The sequence below is a fragment of the Grammomys surdaster genome, unplaced genomic scaffold, assembly GCF_004785775.1.
Source record: "Grammomys surdaster isolate TR1022 unplaced genomic scaffold, NIH_TR_1.0 187, whole genome shotgun sequence".
NCBI classification, from domain to species: Eukaryota; Metazoa; Chordata; class Mammalia; order Rodentia; family Muridae; genus Grammomys; species Grammomys surdaster.
Window position 1 is genome coordinate 3,322,112 of NW_021604632.1, and position 10,004 is coordinate 3,332,115.

A 10,004-nucleotide genomic window follows, 5' to 3' on the forward strand; every position below is an offset into this window, starting at 1 on the left:
ATATTCTAACAATGCCTACTTTACCTTGGCAAGAGTTTAAGAAGTTATTGATAGAACATGACTCTCTAAGTACCTAATATATAACTGTGGCATAATCTCAAAGATATTCAAAAAAACATGCAGCCTTTAGAACTTGCAAAACAACAGAGGTGATGACAGAAGTTTCCAGAATAGTTCTTACATTTAAATCAAAATAAGTGAGCATCCTGGAAAAAAAAGAACTCAGAAGGTAAGAAAATGTGGCTACCTGGAAGCTTAACTGAGCGTTCTCTGACTTACCACTAATAAACCTTTTGAAATTCTTCATCGGGAAGACAAACTCTGGGTTCCTCTGCCTCCCTGGCTGGAGCAGAAGGAACTCTTCTAACAGTCTCAATGGCAGGGAGCATCTCAGGTATGATATGGTTTTAGGGACTGAGACCAGAACACCTTGGGGTTAGTCTTCATCAGGCAGGAAGATAGCAAAGGTCACTTAGCGAATGTCTGCCACCTATTCTTGGAGGATACTTAGTCATTCAGTCCATCAGTAAGTAACAGGTTCTCTGGGATCTAAGCACCTAGATTTGGAGGACACAGTGTGGCGTGGACCCTCTCACAGTCACTGGGAGCTTCCCAGTAGCATCTTTGCTTGTCCTTGTTGGTGATATCACCAATGAATTCTAGGCATGGCCAGAATTAATTAAACTTAATGCAAAGTCCAACTCTGCCTGCTTAAGCAGGCAACGAGGTCGAGACCTAGAGAGTGGGTTTGATATTAGTTGTACCAAATGCAGGGAGAAAATGTTTAAGATGGAACAACTGTGAAGGTCAGATGGGTGACGCCGCTGAGTGTAGCAGATCCTCTCAACACAGAGACAAAAGTGGCCAACGTCATGTCCCCGTTCTCAGACTTATCTATGTGTCCAGACTTTAAAATATATTGACGGGTTAACCTTACCTGGAAATAACTGAAACTTGAATTTCTGATCCTGAGACTGAACAAAAATATTAAGTGCTTTATGACAATTAAATATAATATGGATTTTAAATAGTACCCATCCTTGATAAAGCAATAACTATAAAGTCTGAATTTTCAGACATGTTGAAGAAGAAAGGCAGCCTAACTCAAGTTCTACCTTTTATCTCCTTTGCAAACGGGACTGTAGCACTTGTCCAGTGGTGAAGTCTCACAGGCTTTAGCTGAGTACACACACTTGTGTCTGCATTCTTGTAAAGGTGAGGGTTTACATGTCTTTTCTGAGTAAGTCTAGGTTGCATTCGTACAACTGCTTTAGTTGGCAGAATGTAGCTGGGACTGTGTTTCCTCTCCCCCCCCCCAAACCCCCGGCTACAGCAGGTTTGGTAAGGCCACAGAAAATCGCCCTGGGTATGGGGGAGATTCCCTTGTTTTCTTTTCTTATGGAAAATATCTTGGAAATAATGAATCTATGGCAGTCTTGGAGAATATTAAAGAATGGGCCAAGTAAGATGGTTCACTTCTGTAATCCCAGTACTTGGGAGACTGAAGTAGAATAGGCAGAAGTTCAAGGTCAGTCTGGGTTACACAGTGAGTTCCTTAACCAGCCTGGGCTGCAATATGAGAGAGGCTTGTCTTCACAATCCATCATCATCATCACCCCACCACCACCATCATGACCAACACCACGACCACCACCATCATAGGAAATGTGCAATATCATTAAAAAGCAAAGGAACTAAAATGGAACCTATTAACTAAGATTTGACTTTGATTCAAAAGACGTCTACTATAAATTCAGTATGGTAGTGCATATCTGTACTCCTAGGACTTAGGGGAGTAAAGGCAGGAATAAGGCCATCTTTAACTATAAAGTAAGTTGGATCCCACTCTGGGCTACATGAGATTGTGTCTCTAAAATCCACATATTTTCCTTAAACTATAAATTATTTTTAATGATATACATATGCAGATAGATAGATAGATAGATAGATAGATAGATAGATAGATAGATAGATAGAAACACAGATAGAGTCTGTGTTTGAACTCAGGTCATCAAACTTGGGCATAGGTGACTGTATAGATAACCCATCTCAGTGGTTTCAGAATTACTATAGATTCTTTGTATGGATTAATATAAGTGAATTACTTTATTCTCATTTTAGAATTATGGAGAAGCATCATTTTCATTGCTTTTATGTGAATAAATACTGACATATTAGAGTCTCCTCATGTTTTCACTACAGAATTTTTGACCATAAATCTTCACCATGTGTCTAATACAAACTACCCATGTAGTTAAGGAGCGAGACAGGGTCAGTGATATTTGCACAGTCTTAACATTGTCAGTGTGACAAAGATCACCCTCCCCCTTAGTTTCTACTAATTAACATTAATTTTGAAAGGTTTAGGAGTAAGTTGCTGCCCCTCGGCTAGGTAAGCTCATCAACTTCTGTGAGTGCATGACCTTCACAGTTGAAGAAGTTAATTGCCACCAGTGTGCTGTCTGTCAGAGGGAGATACCTGGTGGACTACTAAGACAGCCTCTCAGTAGTTGAGATATTTCAAAGCAACGTGGTCTTTTACCAAAATCAGAAGGTTAAAAAAAAAAAGTCTTGTGTGGTATTTCCTCATTCTCTTTGCTCATTCTCCTTGTTGTAGTTTTTATTTTGTGTGTAATTGTATGTGTGTGGGTTTGTTCATGCCATGGCACACATGAAGAAGACAACTTGTGTGGATTGGTTCTCTCTTTCTCTGCCATGTGGGTTTTGGGGATTGAGCTCAGGTAATCAGGCTTGGCAACAAGTTCCTTTACCTACTGAGCTATCCTGCCAGTGCGTAGCTATGCTTAAAAGGCTGAATCATTAAACACCAAGGATACCTTGAAATGCTTCACCAGGGGAAGCAAAGGGATGGAGTCACATAGCGAAGTTTTTCTAAGAACTTAATCAACAAGAGTTTGTAGAAACTAGACACAAATGTGCGCCAGAACTTCCTATTGTGAAGTCTTTGACATACCAGAAGATTAAAGATGGGGCTAGAGAGATGGTTCAGTGGTTAAGCGTGCATACTGCTCTTGCGGAGGACCTAGGTTCAGTTGCTAGCACTCACATTAAGAAGCTCACAAACACCAGCACTCTACCTCCAGGGATCTAATGCCCTCTTCTGGCTTCTGCAGGCACCCATAGTACTTTAAAAGTCTTGAAAGGTTTAAGTTTTAAAAGAATTTTTAATTTTAAACTTGAATTAGAACTCTATCATTAAGTTAAATACAATCATTTTAAATCTTAAAACCATGTAAAAGGAATATAGTTTATGAGAGGGAGAGTGTGTCTGCATAAACATATATAGAAAGAAACACTGCTAACATGTATATATTCTAACATATGTATAACTAGACATTCTGATGCGTAGGCTTATTGAATTAAAACATAATGTCTTTTATCTTTTAGACTTCAAATGCAGTCATCTCATTTGCTAATATTTCATATTTACAAAGGCAAAGCCTCTATCCAAATTAATGGTAGTAATTAGCAGATTGGGTTTCTCACCACAGGCAAATGTCTGTCTTTTAGTGTTATAAATGAGCATTTAAGGGTGGTAGCAGCAGGTGGTATATTCTCTGAGAACAAAATGATTATTTAACATAATTTTATGAAGAATGAGATATCCATATTAATTACCACTTAAACATAGATTATGTAAATAAATTCTTAATATTCCATTTTATTTCAGTTTTATTTAATGTTCATTTAACTAGCCTGTGAGAAACACTTGTAAAAGTTTTTATTTGGCAGTTTTGCTTGGTTTTTATTCTGACGATAAAAGAAATTATTAAGTTTGCCCACTAGATTTAAGTGACAAGTCTCTTCACATTTCCTATAGTAGGTAGTTTGATCCCTGACAGGTCTCATGTCGGAGGCCTGGTCCCCAGTTTGGGAGTGTCAAATAGAATTAACTTTCAAGAGATGGTGTCCAGAATCCTGAAGAATTGGCTCAGCAATTAATAGCATATGCAGTATATGTCTAGGACCCAAGTTTCAGTTCCTTGCCCCCATAGCAGGCAGTTCACTATCACCTGTAATTCCAGCTCCAGGGGGTCTGACACCCTCTTCTGTCCTCCTAGGTTACCTGCACATCCAGATATAAACTCAGCTGCATACATATGCAGACATATACACACAATTCAGTTTTTTAAACACTGAAATATTTTTGCCTTGAGGTCAATCGGGGGTGTGCCCTCAGAAGGACCTGGGAGATCTTTGTCTCTACGGCTTCGTGTCTCACCATAACACTCCTCCTTTTCATACACATATCACCACGATTTGCTAGGACCAACAAGGCCGCTATCAGAGCTGAGCCTTTAGTGTCAGATCTTTGAACCTCCAAAATTATGAACTAAACAAAACTCCTTTTTCTTTTGTAGAAATAATCTTCTTCTAGTAATTTGTTACAGCAATGCAAAATTGACCAAGGTGTTACTATAGTAACATATGCTGAAACGCATTTCTCACCTGAAAGTTTTCATCATTAATATTTACTTTATTAATTGCCATGATTTCTAATAAGACTTTAACAGTTGCCCATGGATTACAGTGATGAGGGAATGAGTTGAAAGAATGAACCTATGCAAATACCTTTTAATACCTTAAATTAATAAGGTTACCTTGGGCAATAAAGTATATAACTCTGACTAAACTAAAAATCCTAGACAAATTAATTAGCCTTATTGACCTCAGTGTAATAGCTGCAACAATGATTGTCAAATATGGATATTTTGATTTTTAGGAAATATGCAGATGTCATAATTAGCTGTGACTATCAATTTGTCACAGTCTAGGGTTACCTGAGAAGGAAGTCCCTATTAAAGGACTGCATTGATCAGATTGGTCTATAATCATGACCCAGAGAGAGGGTTGCTTTGATTGTCAGTTGATGTAGGAAAGCCCAACCCAATGCAGGCAACACCATTCCCTGGACAGGTGGTCCTGGGCCATGTAAGAGAGCTAGATAAACAAGCCAGGGATGAAGCCAGCAAGAAGCATCCCCTATGGTTACAGTTCCTGCCTTGAGTTCCTACCCTGACATTTCTCAATGATGAACTATCACCTGGAAGTATAAGCCAAATAAATAATCCCGCCCCCCCCATCCCCTGCGAGTTGTTTTTTGAACAGTATTTGCATAGCAATTGAAAGAAATTCCAAGCCGCAGGTATAGCTTATCCTGGGAAACCTAAAATATTTGCCCCCTTCATCCCTGACTCTCACTCTCTAAAGCACATATGCTCTCAACTTCCATAGCTCCTCAAAACAAAAATATCAGATGTCCAAATGACAACTATGTTTCAACCTTATGTCTCTGGTAACAATGGAAATTAATCATAACTAAACTCTAATCATCATGGAAATCCACACCAAAACCTCCCCTCAATTCCTTCTCTTCCCTTTTGCCATGCTTCTTCGGGGGAGGAGGGAGAATTTTCAATTGCTTTAGGTTGACTTAACGTTTTTCTAGTTAGTTGTCATGGCATTAAAGTGTTTTCAGAAAGTTCCCACCTGAACAGAACTCCTTTCTATCAGTGTTACAATGATCAGTGACTTGGAAGTGTATGTCTGTTTGTTTTGCAGCATTAGTGAAAAAAAAAATCTTATACAAAAATGGTTATATTCTCTTCTGTTTCAGGGATGGTTGACATATCATTTCCATTGGGTGATGTCAAGATCCTGTGGCAAAGGCTTAACTTTTTTTAAAAAATTCTTTCCTTTAGCTGGATAAGGTCTAGCAGAAAACCCATGTTGTATTCAATAGGGTTACTAAGGACTCAGAGTTCAAGATATGGACAGGCCCTAAGCACAGCAATAGGTCACTGTGTGGTGCACTAAGCTAATGACATGAGGAAACTCCAGATAACGGGAAAGACTCAATGGGTGTCTGTAACCAGGAGAAGCTGCTAAAAAGAGAGTAACAGCTGACAGGAGGCATAGCCATCCAGAGAAGGGTACGACCAAGCTGGAGAGAAGACAGGAGTGAGATGCAGGCGTAAATAAGTCTCCTGTTTCCTGTTGGTTTTGATCAGTAGAGAGATACTGGGTGCTCAACCGAAGCCACTGACCTATGATTGTTTGGTTGGTTTGATTTGATTTTTGCTTTGTTTTGTTTTTGCTGCTGTTATTTTGAGACCAGATCTCTAGTAGCTCAAACTGACCTTCAACTCTATGTAGCTGAAGATGAGCTTGAATTCCTGTTCTTCCTGCCTCCACATTTTGTGTACTGGAATTACAGTCATGTATCACCATGTTTGGTTTTATATGGTGCTAAAGATCAAACCCAGGGCTTCATGGATGTCCGGTAAGCAACTACTAACTGTGCTACATCCTCGGTCCCTACAGCTGTGTTTTGAATTAATTTTTATAATTACTGATGAATTTATCTTCTCAAATTTATTAAATGTCACTATTTCATCTCTTTTAAATATATCTATCCTATATCCTTTTGTTTTTAATGTTCTTTCTCAAGAGTTTGTATGACATGTATTCTTTAAATAATTTAAATACAATTGTCCTAGCTATGAATCTTTCTCTTTGGCTGTCACTTGATCTCATGTTTTCACAATGCCTCCAGCCAGTGTATAGTAAATTTGTTTCTTAAAAATTAATTTTTCCTTATCTATTCAGTTGTTTAACATATGGGTAGACTGTTTTGTGACATCTGTGATGTAAACACAGATTTTAAAACAGTTTAAAAATTCCCTTGACATGTTGATGGATAAAAATTCTAAGAGTGTGGTTTTTTATTGAAATATTTTCTTTCATTTTTTTAATTTATGTGCAAGTGTGTGCTTTAAGTATATGTCCACATGCCTGCAAGTGTTCTAGGAGGCCAGAAGAGGGCATCAGACTCTGAGAGTGGGAGCTACAGGTGGCAGTGAGCTGCCCCATGTCTGAGAATCAAACTCCATTTTTCTGAAAGAACAGTGAGTGTGCTTAGCCACTGAGCCATCTCTCCAGCTCTGGGTTTGTTTTATTTAAAAGATAAACTGAGTCACAAAGTGCTAAGCAGTTCACTGAACCAGTCCTCAATCAGAAGGGACGAAAGTTCCAAGTCCACACAAGTGGAGGGAAGCTTACATAGGATCAAGACAGACATACAAACGGTTACAATTCTTCAACTCAAATGTCTCTTTTGATCTCTCTGCAGGGAACTCCCTACAAACGTATGGGCTGCTTCCTATTGGAGGTACTTGAGTCCTGTTCTCCTTCTGATTGGCCACACCTACACCACCATCTGAACTCATATGCTAGAAATAGTGCTGAAAGACGGGACTCAATGAAGGTCTCGTAAGAAGGGCTTGCCTGAGTGGTTCACCTCCTCTGCTATCACCCTGCAAAGACACTGGCAGGCGTGGGAACACACACACATGCACACACACACAGAGAGAGAGAGAGAGAGAGAGAGAGAGAGAGAGAGAGAGAGAGACAGAGACAGAGACAGAGACAGAGAGACAGAGACAGACAGAGACAGACAGAGACAGACAGATAGACAGACAGACAGAGTTTATCCCACCATCTCCTCCTACTTAGAAGCACAGCCCAGAAAAAAAAAAAAAAAAAAAGCCCTTACCAATCCCCTTACCAATCCATATAAGCCTACGCCTCCATCTTGGATTTCCTAGGCCCACAACCATGAGGAACAAGATACCCTGTTCTTAACAAATTACCCTGTCTCAGAAATTCTGTCCCAGCAACATGACCAACTAAGAAAACAGACAGTTCTGAGAAATAGCTCAAGATAAGTGGCTGCATGTTTATAAATCAAGCAAGGTTAAGGTCACTTAGGAAGGCCAGCTGGTTCTGTGTGCTCAGGGAATCTTCAGACCCAGTCCCCGGTTTGAATTCGTTTCAATGGCCTTGATAGCTAATTAGCTTGATAATCTTTGGAATCATCTATTCCTTTATGATGTATTATTTGCATCACCTCCGAGTCTCTTTGAGAATGAAAATTGCTTGACAGCTCTATCTCTGCCCTGCATCGCTCTGCTTTAATTGATGCAGATGTATCACTTTGGGATTCTGGTAAGAAGAGTTACTTTGAAGGCTGTCTCTGCTCATTAATCCCCATGGTTTGCACTGAGTCCTTCCATTTGTTTCTTTCCATTTCCCACCCAGAGGGGGAAAAAATTAGTCCAACATACTTACGGAGTTGAGAAATCTGGGGTCTGTGCAAAGCATATGTACAGGGCTCAAAACTTTACCTTTTTTTAACGTGACAACATAAATCTGTCTTTCACTGAGTTTATATAAATTGAGCAAGGTGATCAAATTATCTGTCAGCCTCTTTAAGTTGTTATTCATAAGCATAAAGCATAAACTATCTTCTTTGCTATCAGAAAATGTATATGAAAAAGTATTTGGTTTTCCATTCATTTCTAGTCAGTGTTGTAGCTTGGAACTGGGTGTTAAAGATAACCCAGATTAGAGAAAAATTATGACCCAGCTTCAGCTCTGATTCTGATCAAAGTAAGAGTTGTTGCCATACTTTTGAAAATAACTACCAACGCGTCCAGGAGCCATGCCGCCCACCACGATGACCGTGGTTTCTGCTGCACCTTGGGAAGCTGGGCTCCAGAACACAGTGCTCACCTCTCCTGTTCTCTGGGCCACCTGCTAATTGGCTTTGCTCTAAGTGACAGAATTGATGCTAATATTTTTGTTTATTCACCCACTGCATTAGCTTCATGCCCCCAAATGGCATCGCTGGAATTCTGCCTCCTGAAAGCATCAATAGTGGATTTTCATAAGGAAGTGGGAACGATAGGTAGTGGGGGTGGGGCATACTCGAGGCCTGAGCTCTTTGCTGAAAAAGAAGTCTGTGTGGAACTTAGTGCCTGCAGCCCTTGCTTATCTCCGCATTACTTGATGCGGCCCCACATTAAGTCTTAGACATATGATTTAATTTGAGTATTATTCTAGCAAGTCATTAGCTATTTTCCCTTTCACCCCTGGACTTCAGAGACCGTTTGCAAACTCTGTTACAAATAAGTCAATCTGACGATCTATAAGCTAAGGTTTGTTGTTCTTACAATACTGACCGAAACAGCTAAATTAGAGAGGACAGTGCTTGCCATGAGGCCTTGGAGGACAGCAGGGGTGAAAGGGATGTTTGAGGATGCAGAGAACCGTGTGTGGTCCTACAAGCAGCTCCTGCCTGGCAGGGACCCCGCAGGGGCTCTGGTTCACATGCTGATTAATCGAGCAAGGAAAATCTCATTTAAACCAACTGGGAAATTATAGTTGCCAAATTGGCAATTACTTCATTCGCATATATATCTTTCGCTGCTACGTTTCCATCATCGCTGGGGTCACTTCTGACCTTAGGGCTCTCTGCAATTCTTGATTTCGTTAGTCAAAAAAAAAAAAAAAGGCTCTCCGTTCACTAACTGGCACGACTTCCAGGCAGACAGACCAACTGCAGAAAGCAAGCAAGACGAGTATCTTCAGCAGCCTCTGGCATGCTGTTCCAGGAGCTAGGCTACAGCCTGCTAATGCTTAGTTGGGCGTTCCTTCAACATGAAACATATTTGATGCGTCTTCTTTGAAGGAGTATGGCCTCTACTTGCTCAGAAGGGCAAAATGCTAATATCTTCTCCTCTGAAGAGCCCAATGGCCATGCCAGTCAGACCTAAGCCACTCCAGGAACTCTGACAGTCTCTACCCTGCAGATCTAATACTCTGGCATGCAAGGTTGTCTGCTAACAGTGTGGGGAACTCTGCCCCACTCATGTGTCTTGCCTCTGTTCTATACCTCATTGCACTACTCTGTCATTTGTGATGAGTCTGATTTGCTAAATGTTTTATTTACCCAAACGTTTATGAGTGTCTATTACAGGGGAGTCTTGGTGACAAGCGACAGAATTTAAAAGAGGAGGGTAGAACAGACATTGCCCAGCCTTCTCTGAGCTAAATACCTTGTAGAGAAGGTGGGTGCAAAAAGATGAGCTAACAGCTGTCTAATGTGAGAGAGCTGGAAGGGCTGTTAAGTTTACAGCAAA